This window comes from Aotus nancymaae, unplaced genomic scaffold (genome assembly GCF_030222135.1).
Source record: "Aotus nancymaae isolate 86718 unplaced genomic scaffold, 86718_ANA_hifiasm-v0.15.2.pri h1tg000011l, whole genome shotgun sequence".
In the NCBI taxonomy this organism is placed as follows: domain Eukaryota; kingdom Metazoa; phylum Chordata; class Mammalia; order Primates; family Aotidae; genus Aotus; species Aotus nancymaae.
Window position 1 is genome coordinate 36,153,393 of NW_026988422.1, and position 18,269 is coordinate 36,171,661.

General features: G+C 36.8%; 1 protein-coding gene and 1 pseudogene across 3 annotated transcripts in view; one reads left to right on the plus strand and one right to left on the minus strand.

Annotated features, from left to right (window-relative positions):
• DPH6 (diphthamine biosynthesis 6) overlaps positions 1–18,269 on the minus strand; it is a 339,756-nt gene that overhangs the window by 61,932 nt on the left and 259,555 nt on the right. The gene's annotated exons all lie outside the window — the stretch shown is intronic.
• Positions 3,533–3,917, plus strand: LOC135274170 (nuclear transport factor 2-like; annotated as a pseudogene).

Below are 18,269 nucleotides of genomic sequence, written 5' to 3' on the forward strand. Positions count from 1 at the left end.
ACAGGGTTGAGCTGCCTAAGGCCTTGGAAGCCCACCCCTTGCACCTTTGCACCCTGAGTGCAGGACATTAAGTCAAAGGAGATTATTTTGGAGCTTTAAAATGTAATGACTTCCCTGCTGGGTTTCAGACTTGTGTGGGGCCTATTGTCCCTTTTTTGGGGGCTGATTTCTCCATATTGGAATGGGAATGTCTACCCAAAACTGTACCACCATTGTATCTTGGGAGTAAATAACTTTTTTTAATCTTACAGGCTCATAGAAAAGAACTAATCTCCAGATGAGACTTTGGACTTGGGACTTTTGGGTTAATGCTGGAATAAGTTAAGGCTTTGGGGGACTACTGAGATAGACTGATTGTGTTTTGTATAGAAGGACATGAGATTTGAGGAACCAGAGGCAGAATGATATGGTTTGGGAAGTTTGTTCCCTCCAAATCTCAGGTTGAAATGTTATCTCCTGTGTTACAGGTGGGGCTTGGTGGGAGGTGTTTGGGTCATGAGGTCAGATCTCACATTAATAACTTGGTGCTGTCCTCCCCATAAGTGAGCTCTCTCTCTGAGTTCATGCAAGACCTGGTCCTGGTTGTTTAAAAGAGTGTGGCATCTCCTCCACCCCTTGCTTCCTCTCTCACCATAGAATGCACCTGCTCCCCTTTGCCTTTCACCATGATTGTAAGCTTTCTGAGGCCTTACCAGAAGCCAAGCAGATGCCAGCACCATGCTTCCTGTACAGCCTGCAGAATTGTGAGCGAATTAAACCTCTTTTCTTTATAAATTACCCAGCTTCAGGCATTTCTTCATAGTGTTGCAAAAACTAACCTCAAATTCATATATTGAAGCCCTAACCCTCTATGTGACTGTATTTGGAGAAAGAGCTTTAGAAAGAAATCAAGGTTAAATGAAGTCATAAAATCAGCTAATCCAATAGGATTGGTGACCTTATATGAAGAGAAAGAGGGTGTAATCTCTTTCCCTACACACAGGTACCAAGGAAAGGCTGTATGAGGACACATGAGAAGACAGGGTCCTTATCAGAAACCTAATTGGTGGCACCTTGATCTTGAACTTCCTAGCCTCCAGAACTGTGAGAAACAAACTTCTGTTGTTTGAGTCTCCCAGTCTATAGTATTTTGTAATGGCAGCCCAAGCAGACTGATACAATAACATAAATATTTGCTATCATTATTATTCTGATTTTAGTTCCTGGGTCTAGTTCTAATTCACAGTAGCCTTCTGAGGGCTAGATAATTTCTACTTTGATGTTCCGGAAGAGAGCACATCATCACAATAATACATTTTCTACTGTTTGCTTAAACAGCATTAGTACGCTTCTGCAAATGATAACCAGAGAGTCTTAAGCAATAAATCATTTTGGAGGTTAGGGTAAAGAAAAATCATTTGTAGCTCATGACTTGGATGAAAGTGTCATGGAAGAGAGGTGATTTAAGTTAGAATTTATAAAATGGCTAGCCTTTTAAAAGGTAGAGAGAGAATATACTGATAACTGAGACAATAGCATAGAATTATTCATGTTGTGCACATCCCAACAGCACACATCAGCCTTAATGATAATAATGACGATAACCCAAATGTGAAATTTGGATTACTCCATATTAGGTTGCTATAGATACAACAGAGAACTATTTACCAATTTATCTTAAACATATTAAAGGTACAAATTTCAAACTTAAATTTCTACAAGCTTTACTAAAATCTAATGCACTATTAAGTAGGTAAGGTAAAAAAATATTTTTCTCTTTTATGTTTACTGAGGATGGAAATCTTATGAATTCTCTCAGTTTTATTCATAGTTCTCATAACAAAGAATCAGCTTTCAGAAGTTCAAGTTTTCCTAGATATTACAGCAAATGCATTAGCTCATCTAGATCTTTGTTGGAAAGACAACTGACTTACTTTTCTATGCTTTCTACTGGTGAATGCTTCAAATACAATATTAAAATAGATAAATAATTGCCTATCTGTCCTTTAGTACCACTTCATATACAATTCTGAGTGAACTGTCCTGAAAAATTCAAAAGGGCATGCAAGACTTGCTCCCTTAAGCAAATTCTTATTTTTAGGAGACCTCAAAGGCAAATTTTATGATTGCTTCCTTTTAAAACTATAAACATAACGAAACCATTCTTAAAAAATTATGGCATATTACCAAATAGCTCACAAAATTAAAGAGTCAACAGAATCATTGCCTGAAAACTTTAAAATATTGTCATTTAAATATATATTGACATATTTTGACCCAAAATAGTTTTTTTTTTTAATTCAGAAAACATATGCTAATAATAAAATTTTTCATGAAAAAAATGACCAAAAGGAGACATGCCTTTTGACCTAAGCAGGAGGCTGGAAGCCAGACAACTCATTTTATTTTTTACAGCTTTTAACAAAATCATGACTTCTTTTTTTTTTTTAAATATATATATATATATAATTGCACTTTAGGTTCTAGGGTACATGTGCAGAACATGTACGATTGTTGTATAATCATGATTTCTTAAAATCCATTCTTCTATCCAAAACATTGGTCGAGTCTTAGGTATCATCTCTTTTAGCAAGACATTCATGAATTCCCAGGCTGGTGTGAAAAAGGCTCTAGTCATACATTCATTCCTAAAATATTTATAAATGATCATGTATGAGTCAGGCAATGAATCTCCAAGGGCCAACACAGCTTAAGAAAGAATATGTTGTAGTGACACATTCTAACAGAAATATCTTTTGTAGATACTTGAGGTAGCCTACACTGCCTTTCATTGACCTCTGGTCAAGACATTCTCACATGCAACAAATTCTTTGATTTTTTGTTTGTTTGCTTATTTTCACTTAATTCATTTACTTGTATATTGTCTTCAGTTAGTAACAGAACAACCATAGCATTATTCTCACCAAGATGCCTCATAGAATTTAGACAACATAATATTCAAGAGTATATTATTCAATTCATTTTTATTAGATATTGCTTCTCAAAGAGTATCCCCAACTCTTCCATTCTCTTTTTATATAAAACTAATTTCCTAGTTCATTATTTGTTTTTGCTACTCCTCCTACATGATTCAGCTTCTGCAAATAGTTTTTCTTTTTGTTTTTAAATGAGCCTGGGTCTCATTCTGTCACCCAGGCTGCAGGGCAACAGTGTGATCATAGCTCACTGCAGCTTGGAACTTCTGGCTGGAGCTCCTGGAACTCCCAATCAATCCTCTTGCCTCAGCCTCCCAAGTAGGTGGGACTACAGGTGTGTGCTGCCACACCTGGCTGATTTTTTTTTTTTTTTTAATTTTCTGTAGAGGCAAGGTCTCACTATGCTGGCCAGGCTGGTTTTGAACTCCTGGCCTCAAGTGATCCTCCCATCTCTGCTTCTCAAAGCACTAAGATTACAGTTGTGAGTCACCACATCCAGGAGTTTCCTCAAACAGTTTTTGAAGAAACTCAGTCTTGCAGACTGTGCTGGGTTGTCATGCTGCTGCCACCATTGTGCCAACCCTTCAGGTCTCAACGAGGCTGGGGGATGCTCCAGAATGGGAAATGAGCCAATTTGGGAGCAGACTGGATCCTGTTTCATTCAGCTTTACTACCGGTTATTTCATAATGAGAAATAACCCAACTAGGTGCAATTTACATTGATGTGCCATGCCTTACATGGAAAGGACAGCAGTTCCAGGGGAAAGCTGCCATTGTGGAGAAGTTGTCTAGCCATCCCTTCCAAACAATCCAGCACAGCATCACAGTGCAGGACCATCAGCCCAAGCCAGCTGCATCATCAGCACAGTTGTGGGCCACCTTAAGGTGGATGAAGACCCCATCATGGGGTTCCACACATAGATGTTCATATTGAAGAACATCAACAATACTTGGGTTTGCACCAATGACATGTTCAGGCTTGGAATGCACATCTTGGGCTGACCTCTTTCCAGCCAGGCAGTCATGCTGTTTCCTCCTCCCTCCTCTTTCCAATATCATTTATACTCCTCCAGATGCTCCACATATCATGCCAAAGGAGCAGGGCCTTGGTGGGAGTGGGCACAGTGCAGTGCTGCCACCCAGGTGTTGTGCATGATGTTTGGATGTTAGACTAGTTGCATCTGAAGGAGTAAGTGTTGTACTATGCATGCCTTGAAAGATGTAAGGGAAGGAGAAAGCAGCTGCCTCACCACCCAGACATTGATTTGTTCAGATGTTTCAATGCCTCATGACACAATAAAACCACAAACATTTTCTTAAAATAAAAAAGCAGCTCAGTCTTTACTTTAGTATTGGGTTCCTTCTTTCCCAAATTTGAATAATGCTGTATGATAAAAGCATAGGTTTGAAGTCATATAGCGTTGAGGTTAATAGTCTTACTTCACTAGTCACTAGCTGTGTGATTCTGGACAAGTTACACAACCTCTGTGAAGCTCAGTTTCCATACTCAAAAATGGAATAATAATACTCATTTAAAAGAATAGCTGTAAGGATTAAATAATAAGCTGCTTAGCACAGCTTGAGTTATATACTGAGTTTCTATGCATTTGAGCCTGGTCTCTGATCCATTTATTTAGCAGTAACCTGTGATTAAGAACAGTCCTACTATTTAGTGGAATCAGGCTTCTTCACTTATTTTTCCCATTTATATTCTGGGTTTTCTCTCATGGTAGTCATGTGGCCGTGGAGGGAAATACCATCTTTTCCTGGCCCTTGATTCTATCACATTATCTCTCTTTCCTGGTCAGAAGCAAGCTTTATATGTCTTTCTATTACCAGCTCTCCCCACTTCTCTTGGTGCTCCTGAGTAATTCTTTTTTTTTTTTTTTGAGTCTGAGTCTTGCTCTGATGCCCAGGAGCTGGAGTGCAATGGCGTGACCTCTGCTCACTGCAACCTCTGCCTCCTGGGTTCAAGCAATTCTCCTGCCTCAGCCTCCTGAGCAGCTGGGACCACAGGCACCTGCCACCATGCCTGGCTAATTTTTGTACTTTTAGCAGAGATTGGATTTTAACATATTAGCCAGGCTGGTCTCTTGGCCAGGCTGGTCTTGAACTCCGGACCTCGTAATCCGCCCACCTTGGCCTCCCAAAGTGCTGGGACCACAGGTGTGAGCCACTGTCCCTGGCCTCTGAATAATTTCCTATAATGGTTCTTCCCACCCCACCAAACCCAATGAGGGTCCTCTAGAGTCCTATTACTAACACCAAAATATGTTTAAGCTAAAGTAAAAACAATGGCCACCATTTCAAGCAAGAAAGATGGTTTACTTTTTTCATTGGACACAGTACACACACACACACAAAACACACAAACACACACACACACACACACACACACACACAGAGTCTTAGACAACTTCTGAATGCCCTGGAAAATGACTTTTGAAATCCAATGTATAAGATATAAGCCACGGCAATGTAAATTGATGGTGGGAGAAGATAGTTCTCCAAAAATTACACTAGTGATTCTTCTGACCCTCTTTGCCTTTATCTTTGCTGTAGTAATTTCAGATGTTTTATTCTTTCATTAAGCATAAATTTTACGATCCATTACTTTCAATCCAGTTCCGAGGGGCCAACAGGACAGAACATTATTTCCCTTCAGGACACAGTTCTGTTCTGGTAAAAGGGAAGATTTCCATTTCAAGCATGATCTGATCATCTCCCACAGTCAAACAATTGACTTTTCTCTTTTGTCATCTATCGTCTCTCATCAGCTGCCATGCACTATCAGAAACTGAGAGCTTGATGACATCCCAACCTAATAAGTGTACAATATGATCTAATCACATATTTACAAATAATGTCTTTTCCATATAATATATACAACAAGAAACCTTCTGAGGAATAAACTTAACGTGTGTAGAGGAAATGAAATGCTATCTTTTTTTCCCCCTAAGGTAAAATGTGTTATTTGGCTAAATTTTTATCCTGAAATAATCCAAGGAGACATGTCTAAATCATGGGCTAATAGATTGCAAAAATTTTCTGGACAATAAAAATGGTGATTTAAATATTAACAAAAAGAAAAAAGTGAGAACATGTACGGTTTTATTTACTTTATAACTTCAGAAATATTTTATAATATAAATTATACATATAATAAAAATTATTTTGTAACAGCCAATAGACCTATATTGTGGCGGAGTGGTGAGCTTGGAAAAATGAATGAAAGAATAAATACTTCCTTTCCCTACAGTGCTAGTAAAAGGACTTCAGGGCTTGCATGTCAAGTTTGAACCAGAAACAAGTATGATGACTTTTGTATTAAAAGAAGCAAACCTATGACAGATATAAAAGGAAAATTCATGGGTGAAGTCTCCAAAATATATGGTTTTTTTTTTTTTTTTTTTTTGAGACAAGGCCTTATTCTGTCCTCCAGGCTGGAATGCAGTGGTGCAATTACAGCTCACTGCAGCCTTGAACTCCTGGGCTCAAGCAATCTTCCTGCCTCCGCCTTCCAAGTAGCTAGGACTATAGGGGCACACCATGCTCAGCTAATTTTTTCATTTTTTGTAGAGATGAGGTCTTGCTAAGTTGCTCAGGGTTATCTCCAACTCTTGGGTTCAAGTGATCCTCCCACTTTGGCCCCCACCATACTGTTAGTATGACAGGCATGAGCCACCATGCCTGGCCCAAAATGTATACATATTGAGATGCATTAGAGATATATACCCTGGTCAGGAGGAAAAAACCTGTATCTAAAATAAGTACGTTTTATTCCTAGCCTTGATTTTTTCCTGTTTTCCAGTACCAGTAACTTTTCAGAGAATTTATGGTAGTCATTTGGTATGGTTTGGCTGTGTCCTCACCCAAATCTCACCTTGAATTGTTGCTCCAACAATTCCCATGTGTTGTGGGAGGGACCCAGTGGGAGGTAATTGAATAATGGGGGTGGGTCTTTCTCATGCTGCTCCTGTGACAGTGAATAAGTCTCACGAGATCTGACGGTTTTACAAAGAGGAGTTACTTTGCACAAGCTCTCTTTGCCTGCTGCCATCCACATAAGATGTGACTTGCTCCTCCCTGCCTTCTGCCATGATTGTGAGGTCTCCTCAGTCATGTGTAACTGTAAGTCCAATAAACCTCTTTCTTTTGTAAACTGCTTAGTCTTGGATACGTCTTCATCAGCAATGTGAAAATGGAATAATACACCATTTTTGCTTTAAAGAAATAGTTTTCAAATTCAAATTGTCAATGAAAATTAAATAATTACTTAAACAATTTCTTTTATATATATATATTTTTTTTTTTGAGACGGAGTTCTGCTCTTGTTACCCAGGCTGGAGTGCAATGGCACGATCTCGGCTCACCGCAACCTCTGCCTCCTGGGTTCAGGCAATTCTCCTGCCTCAGCCTCCTGAGTAGCTGGGATTACAGGCACGCGCCACCGTGCCCAGCTAATTTTTTGTATTTTTAGTAGAGACGGGGTTTCGCCTTGTTGACCAGGATGGTCTCGATCTCTTGACCTCGTGATCCACCCGCCTCGGCCTCCCTTCTTTTATATTTAAAAACAAATAGTTTCAAATTCAGTGGAAATCTGTTTAGCTAACATTCTTGTTTACTTGAGGAAGTTACCTGTATGTTCAGAAATATCTAGACTAGATTTCTCTGGAACATTCTTCCTGATGAGATTCTAGACTGACTCAATTATTATTTTATCTTTGAGTTTTTCTTTTTTTAACCTGAGACTACTTGTTCACTATAAAGAATCCTAAACAAATAACTCTGAAATGATAATAAAAGTTCATAGAGGAAGCTCTTGAAGCTGGGGCAAACTGAAAAAAATCATCTAAATGCTACTAATAATCTTTGAGACACTGAATTTATTAAAGACAAGCTAGTGAAAGCAGAATGGGAAACAAATATAGTGTGCTTCATGAATTCACCTGTCCTGCGTAAAAAACATAACTTTATTGTCAAATAAATGTTTGCGTTTCATCACAGACTAGGTAAATTAAAAGACACAAACTAGTTACACTTCCATTAACATGAGAATTTCCAGGTATTCTAATATTGCAGCAGCAACGAATTTTCCAGACAAACACAAGAACTAGATCCAGGCCAGATGTGATGATAGTACATTAATAGGCTAATTCTTTTAACTATCTCTTCATTTTCTGAGACTCATTCGCGGAGTGGCAATGCCATTAACTCTGGAGGTGCTTTGCCCAATAAATAGCTCTCGATTAAATCGTTGATTGGGCCTTTTCTGCTCACTTCACTCTCCATCCCTCTGGGAATTAAACTCTTGCACAGTATCCTTCAAAGGACACAGAATAGGCACTATAAGCAGTAGGATCATACACTGACTGAATGAACAAATGACTGAATAAACAGTTCATAAGACATTGAGAGTTAAACTGGCATTACTAGGTTAGTGGTCATTATCTAGAGTAGAAGAATCGTAAAGTCTAAAGACAATAAGAAAATTGATCTGTCCAGTACATTACCCTGTTTATTCAATTTAGAAAACTTTGTCTGAAAACGTGGAATTTAAATCCTTAGTTTGTTAAAACTTTTGGGAGGGGAATGGTGAGCTGTATACTTATTTGAAAAAGTTTTTCTTTTTAAAATCATCTACCGTAATTTTCTGCTGAGAGAACTAAGAGTTATTTTTGTTCTTTCCTGAAGATTATCTAAGAGTATTATGGCTTTGCTATTTAGGGGGAAACACTAAAAAACTTCTAACCAAGGCAAATTATCTGTCACTTCAAGTACATTTCCTGTGAGGAAAGAAATTTTACAGGAGAAGCAACAGGTGTCTTTTTTTTTTTTCTTTGATGCAGTAGTATACTGCAAAAAGAATACAATAGAAAAGAGTTGTTAAAATGTGACACAAGACTGAAGGCTACAATACCAACTCTCAATGAAATAAATATTGTACAGAATATTCACTTACAGCCACAATGCTGAAATTGGGCTGAAATGTTCCAACCCAGTAAATAGGGTTTATTTAAGGAAATCTTTTTATGAGTCAAGAGATGATATATTAGAAAAATAATGTTCACAAAAAATCTAGTTTTTAATAATTGGCACCATAAAGCACTTATTATCTCTGATTAGTAAAACAGTTTGTTTGAAAGCAGTCAGTTTTGAAGATTATAGACAGGAGGGTAAGTTTAAAAACATACAAGGTTTATAGAGAGCACTATTATTTTACAGAAAAAAAATGATTTAAAATAGTCTGAACTAACATTATTTGGAGTCACTTTCATGTTATAGAACTCAATAAATAATGTTTTTTAAAAACTTTGCACAGTTCTTCTTGATCTACTTGTAATTGTAGGGCATTATTAGTTTCATGTGTATCACGTTTCCAGATTTGGGTGTTGAAAGATTTATTCATGTTGAGCTGTGCCCTAGGGTAATTTTAGTTTTCATAAAACCTAATTCTACAATTATAACCATCTGAGAAAATGAGCATTCTTCCTACGAACAGTGTAGTAAGAAGATACATTTTTATTATAAGCCTGATTTTCATAAGTGATTTTTTTTTCATTTTCTTTAAACTCCTCACTTAAATTTTTTTCTTATTAGACCCTCAACCCACAAATGTTCAACTGTCATAAAAGATCAGTGTTACTGAATTGCCAGCATTACTCTTTTGTTTGAAATGTATAAAGACAAATAAAGGAGACATTGCAAAATGTCTTTGTGCAGTAGAAGCAGATATTGAAATGATAAATAACATAACCTGTAAGCACTAGCTATAATGTTCTTGGATAGAAGAATTTTCTAAATATCAAAGACAATGGCATCAATGTCAGGTATTCCATAAATAAACCATGGACAATACCTGACACTGGACCTTTCATTCTTGCAATGCTATGCTAAATAAGCATGTTTCCGTTGCCTGTCTGAATTCTACATGCCCATTTCCAGAAATGATGCTGCAGATAAGTAACACTGTCACGTTAGTTTTGTCAACTACATAGTGATTATCCTTTCCTATCTGTAGTTTGGGAACATTATCAAGGTCAGATGCAAACTCTCAGAAAACCTTTCCTAATGTGGCTATATTTGATAATTTCTGTAAGGGGCTTTCATAAATAAACTTTGCAGAAACACACATGTGTATTCTAAGATTTTACTTTTAGACCATGGAAAAAGGAAAGATTTACCAGTAAGGCTTTGGAAATTTAAAACCAAAAGGAGAATAAGACTAGTCTTTCATTGTTTGTATTTTCATTTAATCACTAAAAATGTGATATTTGAGGATGGCATATCTAATTTTTTTTAAGATGCTTTTACAATGACCCTACTTTCTCTACCTTCCTAACCTCCTCCTATTTATTTTATTTTGACAAATTACTTATGAAGCATTTGCAACTGATGCACATATCACAAAATTATTTCTGCCAAGCTTCCTCTGTGACCTGCCCGTGGGACATGACATGCTCCAAGATGCATCGCTCTATCAACCCGCATTTTTCCAGGACAATGCAAATTATGACAAATCCCATCATCCTGCATTATGTGCTTCATGCTAATCTCACTAATTCTCAAGAATCAGGAGGGCTTGTTGTTCTGCTGAAGGGCATACTGTCTGACTGAATGATAGGAAAACATTTGCCATCCCCTTCTCACAATCCCAGCTGTGGCCACCACTGCCCCACTTCTGCTAGGCAACCGCTCTTGCTGTGTAACTTCTATACCAGAATTAGCTTTACATCAACTGAGCTTTTTAACAGGAAACTACTCATCACCAAAAATGATAGTTCTAAAGTCCAGAAAATAAAAGGCTTTTGGGGGTAAAATCAAAAGAGGAAATAGTATTTTTACTGACTATTGGATACCGGTAGTCATTTCTACTTATTTAAAATTAAGAGTTAAAATCAAACTTATCATTTCTATGATAAAAACCAGTTTCTAGACTTAGAAGTTGCTGGCTGCTGGATCACTACAAATGGCCACCTGAGAAGTCTCTTAAAACAGCTAACCTTGACAACAATTCCTTTGGGCTTCAGAAGGTGGCAGTATTACTACATGAAACAAGCTTTAGGTTTCTATGCTATTCCATGGCCACATTGCTGAAATAAACATGTTTAATTCCCAAAGAAACATATATTTTATCCGATGGCATAATTTACTTATAACATTAAAACTCAAACATGGAGCAATTTGTAGCAATAACCATGATTATGCTGTTAGTGGCCCAAATGTCACTGTCTAGATTAGGCTAAATGATACCTAGCACCGAAGAGCTTCTGTGATTTATTTTTTATGATCACGGGTAGAACTTGCATGCTTAAAAGGCTCACCAGAAAACTGCCTTCAATAAATAAAAAAGGATGAAAAGATTGAAAGAATCTCATATTATTGTTCAAAGATGTGATTGTAAAAAAATGTCATAGGAATGAGGCAAATTTTAAATCTCAGAGACATTTTCAGAAAAAGAGGTAAATATCCTGAGCATTTATAATGTTACGTTTTAGATCTAAAGTATTTTGCTATAAGCAAATAACCCATCTTATAAATTAAAATGTATCTAAACTGTTTTGTCCTTATGAATGTTTCCTGAAATGTCAGAATAAAATAAAGGTTTAAAATACATGTAATGCATTAAAATTGATTATTTTAGCTACTGTTAGAAAATGTAGTAAATATAAATCTGCTGATAAATGTTAAGACTTAAATATCCTATTCAAACCTTCAATAATGTACTTTTGGGAGTTCTGGTCTAATGCACATTTCTACCTGGAAACTATATTGTAGGCTCTTTTGGTCATTATCATACATCAAATTGAAACCGTTATGCATAATCAAAGTAAAACTAAACCATACTAAATTTGAAAAGGAATGTAAGCCATACTAACTAAAGTTGAAAAGGTTTTGCAATGAACTCACATTTTAGCACTTACTAAAACAAGAGCAAATTTAAGTCAGCATTGACATCTGTGCTTTAATGCAATGTTGCATAATTGGTTTAATGTTTTAGTGAGTCCTTAGATAAGCTTAATATGTACACAGCACAAATCAACATTAAGGTATTACAAAGAAGAGACAGGAAGATCTTTAGCTTTCTACTTTACTCCCAATGAGACCCATTTCCCCTCAGAGGAATATGACGATGTGAACATCATTTCTGCAAAGGCACTGGGCACACCCTGCACATGCTGTGGCTTGTTGACATGAACCAGGGCAGGCAGACACCAATAATACATGAAGTGCGGTTCAGAGGCAATTAGGATCAGTTGTCAAGGCCAGGCCATTAATGAAAGAACATGTCAGAGGAGCTGGAGACTTCAATGGTTGAGGGCAAGAAGGCGATTTAGTGTGACAGATCGAGTCCTTCCAATGTCCTCAGTGGTACATGCTAATACCAGCCTTAACAACCTTTTGTGGCAGTGTATAATGCGACTAACATGGACTTTGATTCAGCAAAATGACTGCTGCCACTGTTAGTCTGTCTCATTTCGAACAACAGTAAAAGCATTGCTACAAATAATTACCCACTTCCGTCCCTCCCTCTGCCACTTAAAGCATCCGCCCTTTGTGCGTGCCATAGTTGTTTGTTACTAGAAGGTTAGAATGTTTATCACTTTTGGTTTGTATGATACTTTTTTTTGGTCAGCACATATAATCTCAAGTAACTAATTATAATATATTTTAGAAGCCAAAATAAATAATTAAACCTTTCACATTCTCATATACTTAACATTAACGACTTCCAATACAAGTAAAATATGCCTAAAAAAAACAATATACACCATGTCACTTACAGACAATAAGGAAAGTTGCTTACCTAGGCTCCAAAACCATTAGCCGAAAATTAACCTAAGACTCAAAGTAAGTTAATGCAGGCGCATTACAGAAAAATCACCCACTGCCATTTTTTTTGTTAAGTTTCACAATTTGATAGTGATTTAAAATAAAAACCTACATGCCTACAAGCTGAAAATCAACAATAAGTAGAAAAAATACATTAAACATTGGTTAGCAATCCAGGTAAATTACAAGGGATGGCTAATGGTTTTGGAGCCTAGGTAAGCAACTTCCCTTATTGTCTGTGAGTAACTTAACATGGTGGACGTTGTTTCTTTCAGACACATTTGACTTGTGTTGGGAATCCTTGGAAACTACATGAGAATGGGATAGGTTAAATTATTTATTTTACCTTCTAAAATCTATTATAATTAATTATTTGAGATTACACATGCTGACATAAAAAGCCTCACATAAACCAAAAGGGACAAACATCCTAACCTTCTGCAGATTTTTATGTTTTGGCAAAACTCCACAGCATCACACTCTTACTTTGTCTTTATAGAGGCCTGTTATTTGTTAATTTTTGGCTCTTCTTTCATATTTTCTACTCATTTGGATAAGATATTCTTATGAAGGCGAACACTAACTTAGAAGAAAAACGGCTTAAATTGTCTCATAATCTCTTAATGTTCTCACCTCCTCCCAATTTTCCAGGATTTACTTCCAGCAACTAGCTACAAAAGATGATATGATATCTTAGGGCTTAAGGCAAATAGCTCAGCCTTGTCTGCTTATGAATGACTAGAAAGATATGAAGAAGAGCATATGGTAGAGATTAATGGAAATTATATTGTTAGGTAGGTACCTTCTTGAGATATATACATTTTTTTTCTGGGTCTTATTTTTCTTCTCTTCTGAGATAGTCCTCACTTAATTTATTTCCAATTTCATACACCACTGTTCTTTTATTTTGCTATTTTGTTCCGTTCTCTTTGCTCACTTATTTTTTTTTCTGACCTTAGTCACTGCCACTCCATTCCTCTAATACTTAATTCGTTTCCAGCCTTCTTGCTTCCTCATATAAATGCTTTTTCCTCATTTCTCAGGAGAGCTTTTAAAACTGAGCCCTAAAAGGAGAAGTTGTGTAAAAAATTTATCAATACAAATATCTAAATGCCCATGTAATCTCAAAAAGCATGCTCATATTTTTTTGATGAGAAGTATTTAGGAAAAAGGTTACCATGCTAAAAATGTAATCTTTATAGTTATACCCAAAGTAAACCCGCTCCAGACACCTGATAATGTTATTAAGTTATTATTACATTAACAACATACCACAAATGTAAATTGTCTACTTGGTCCTAATCAATAATAAATATATCTTCTTCTAAAGAGAGATTCAGTTCTGATCTACTCTTGGTTAGTCTGCAAGACATCTAGCTTAACATTAGCCCTCCACGTCTGGGTCTCTGTTGTGAGACTGATATTTCTGTACCTTGGTATGATAATATTTGATATTATTTTTCCCCCTAAATGTTCAGGACTAATATGATAACAGAATTTGTTCAACTGGTGACTGGGATAAGTCTTCATTATTTTTTTCAGGCTTCTGGCCTTCATGACACAGAAGTAGGCCTACAGGGCTAAAAGTCAATACTGCAAAGTTAGTGATGATTCACCTATTGGTAGGATCAGGACTTTAGAAAGTACCAAAATGAAAATAATGTTATATTTATTCATTTGAATAACAGAAAATTAATATTAAAAAATGCTGGGAAACTTACTACTTTTTAAAAAATGTGCTTTTTTTTTTAAAGTGAGCAACTTTTTTGAGACGGCTTTTGATACTCAGTTTGGTTTCTCCCCCTCTTTGCCTGAAAATCTGGCATTTCTCATCTGTTGTAATATGTTTACTTTGAGTATAACATTTTAAAGGTATTATTTTGCCTTCTAAAAACTTACTCCTAGAAGGTTTGTTTTCCTTTACAAGCATAATTATATCTAGTTTCTTCAATCATTATCTCATATTTTAATAATATGCTGCCATTTGGGTATAGCTATAACCATAATAATGAACATAAGGTTCAAAGATCACTAGATATATAGATGGCATGAACCATTAGCAAGAAATATTCTACAGCATAGAGATCACACATTTTAAAAACTCTGAAATTCACTATAGAATTTGCTATTCTGACTAAGGCAGCTTTCTGTGTAATTAACATAAATCTCTTTATAAAACATGCTAGTTTTAATAACAAATAGGGACATTTTCCAGGAAAAATAAAGAATAGAGCACAAATAAAATTATAATATGAATAATTTAGTTATCTCTTTCTCATACCTCATAATGATACTGTGCAGCTATAATGGACCTAAGCCGGAACTATTTTCTTTAAAAAATAGGCTTATCTCCTTTTCCTGTATGTCATTGAAATTCATATCATCACTTCCACACAAAAACACATAATTAATCCTAATTGTTTCCAACACTCTGAGCAGGAGAAGTGGAGTCTATGGTTTCTCCTTTTATGTGTGTTGAGTCTTTCTGGCCACAAGGGCATCATTTAGTAAATTACTTCCTCCAAAATGCTGACCAGTGCCCTCTTGGCCTGAGAGAGTTAGTGTAGTTGCACGAGATGAGTCACTGAATTCCTTTGCAACAGAAAGATGAAACTCAGTGATTGCTCAGGGGTGTCCTATTCTGCTACTGAATGATGATCTAGCAAGGGGGAAAATCACTTCTGAAATGCAAGTCTTTACAAGACAAAGGAAGAGGATGCACTGTAAATGCAAAGAAGTGGTGTGTGTGAAAGGAATGTAATGGTGTTCCTGACTGGTGGAGAATTCAAATGGAAACAGAATGAAATCTTCCCTAGTGGTGATTCTTCAACTTTGTTATGACTTTTCCAAGATTAGCTAACTCTGTATTATTGTCTTATTTATCTTGGGTGACATTTGTTAGCATAAGGAGCACAGTTACCATAAAACCACTGGCATTCCAATCTCTAGGCTCTAAGTCCTATTCAGTAGGGAGAGAGTTTCACCTCTCAGCCAGTTCAATGGTTTGCTCCAACTTTGACTAACGCAGCCCTTTTCCAATGAACTGTCTTTGGCCATGGCCGCAATCCTCAAAGTGCCCTAGTTCCTGAATTGATTCCATATATAGCCAGTTGTTTCCCTGCTTCAAAAATGCTGTAATGTCACTCCTATCCCCTCTCCTCCTACTCCACCCACAACCCAAATGTACCTCTTATCTCCTGGATCTATCCTCTCCCTCAGTCCTTGAAGAACTGTAACAATTGTTATTTCCTTAGTTAGGACTAGGTTCTTAAAGGAGTTCCCTTTGAAGTTGCCTTAGACTTGTTGTTCCCCCTAAATTTCCATCTCATATCCCTCTTGGGATTACTGCTATTATTAATATAGTCTTTAAATAGTTCTTTGCTTTCAGACAGTAGGTTCATAGTATTGTCCCTTCAAGATCAGTTGGGTCATGTCCATGAGGATTGAGCTGTAGACCTTCAAAAGGAGACTTAGTAGTTGGAACAAGAAACACTCCTTACAACTTTAACTTCAACAGTACCTCCTGTTGGTCCTCTTTAGTTTCCTTTGTCTTTTTTTTTTTTTTTTTGTCTTCAATATCTGCTAACTCTGATTCTATTAATTCAACAAATTTAACTTTGTGTGCACCTATTATATACTAAATACTGCGCTTGAGATACAATAATGAACAAAAACAGGTACAGTCCCTTTGCACAGAGCCTAGTCTAGCAAAGTAGTCAAACTTAAAACAATCCCACAGATAGATATAAAACTGCAGCTGTGACATATGAGATAAAGATGAGGTACAAAGTGCTATAAGAACTGGATCAGGGAGGCCAGTGGAGTCAGGGAAGGTTTTCCTAAAGCTATGAGACTTGTGCAGAAATCAAAAAGACAAACAGCTAGTTAGTTTCCAGGAACAGGATGAGATATGTGCACAGTTCCTGTTGCATGGTGAGTTCACGGGGCTCAGTCACATTGCCTTTCCTCACAGCCCCAATCTTCCCTCCTATTGCCATGTTGGCTACCTCAGATTTGAAGGGCAGCTGGCATTACCTTGCTCCCAGGGAAGCTCTTCTTCCTTCACTAACACACTACCATCTCACTTCTACCAACTAGCTCAGAAACCAAGCCTGTGAAGAAGGCTAATATGGGCCACTACTCCCTTTTCCTTGTGTTACCATCAAAACTAATCAGACCCACATTTAATTTCAGTCTAAGTCTCCCAAGTCATTTTCATTTAACCCATCTCCTACCCATCTCTGACCTCCCAAAGCCTTTCCCTAGACCCTATGGAAATCAGAATCTCTCAGTAACAAAACCCCTCCATGTCCACAATTTTTTCTGTTGATTTTTTCCTCACAGTGAAGACAGGACTCTAAGTCTGCATCTTTTCCTGAGTACTTCAAAATGAAAGTTGCTTTTTCTTTCCCACCCACATTCTAGGACCTGGAGGTAACGTGTCTTCTCTAGCTCTTTAAAATCTCCAGTCTCTTAGAGGCACAAACCACTACCAGACTACACCACCACTTTCATTGTCCTCCTCCATGCCATTACTCCTGTCATCATCCCTGATGGCTTTCACATCTAGGTAGATAATCCATCTGACACTGTGGACTCTTAGGTGTCTGAATTCTACAATACCAACAACACTCTCCTCCACCCCACACCAATCAATCATTCCTATGGTCACTAGAGCTGTGTTTTCAGAATGCAAAGCTTGATCCATTAGTAATCATAAAAATCAATTTAATGAGTTATAACCAGTTTTTTTCCTTTTAAGTAACATAGATTTTAAAGTAGTAAAGTTTATTGAATGAAATCAGGTAAATATTATTTCATAATTTTTTCAATTACATATCATATAGGTATTGTGCATACTGAGTTGCGTTAAACATCATATTACTTACTATGTCCATTTTAAAAAGTTTTAGAAACACTGTTTGGCCTTGTCATCACCAATAACCACAATACTTCCAAAATTTTGATTTTAAGTGCAGATTTGCTAACTACTATCTTCTAATTGTAAAGCCTACTTATTCTAGCTCCCTTCCTCTAAAATTTGTATATTTCATTCAGACCTCCAATTTATTGACCCTACCACTTTTTACTATATCACTACGACTCCCAATATGCTCATATCCTTCTTTACCTGGCTCAGATTCCAGCCTCCATCACTTTAATCATACTCATAATTCCTATGCTCCTTGCTACTCTGTTGTATTTTCTTGTCAAAATCCCAAAAGCTACACCCAACTCTCCAGCTACTTTGTGCCACTATTCAAGCTCCTGAATGTTGTTAGAGAAAAACACATAATTGGAGACAGATTTCACATTACATTTATGATGATAAATTTCTAGCAGGCATTTAATGCTACCCAATCTTACTATATTTTCCTAGTATTTTAACTTTCTCTTTCCCCTCACAACCATTTTTTATTTCATCTTCTCTAACCTAATGGCCTGGTTTCTTACTTCACCTTCTCAATACCAAGTCTATAGCCTGATGAGACCATGTGCTGCACCTTCGCTAGGATCACA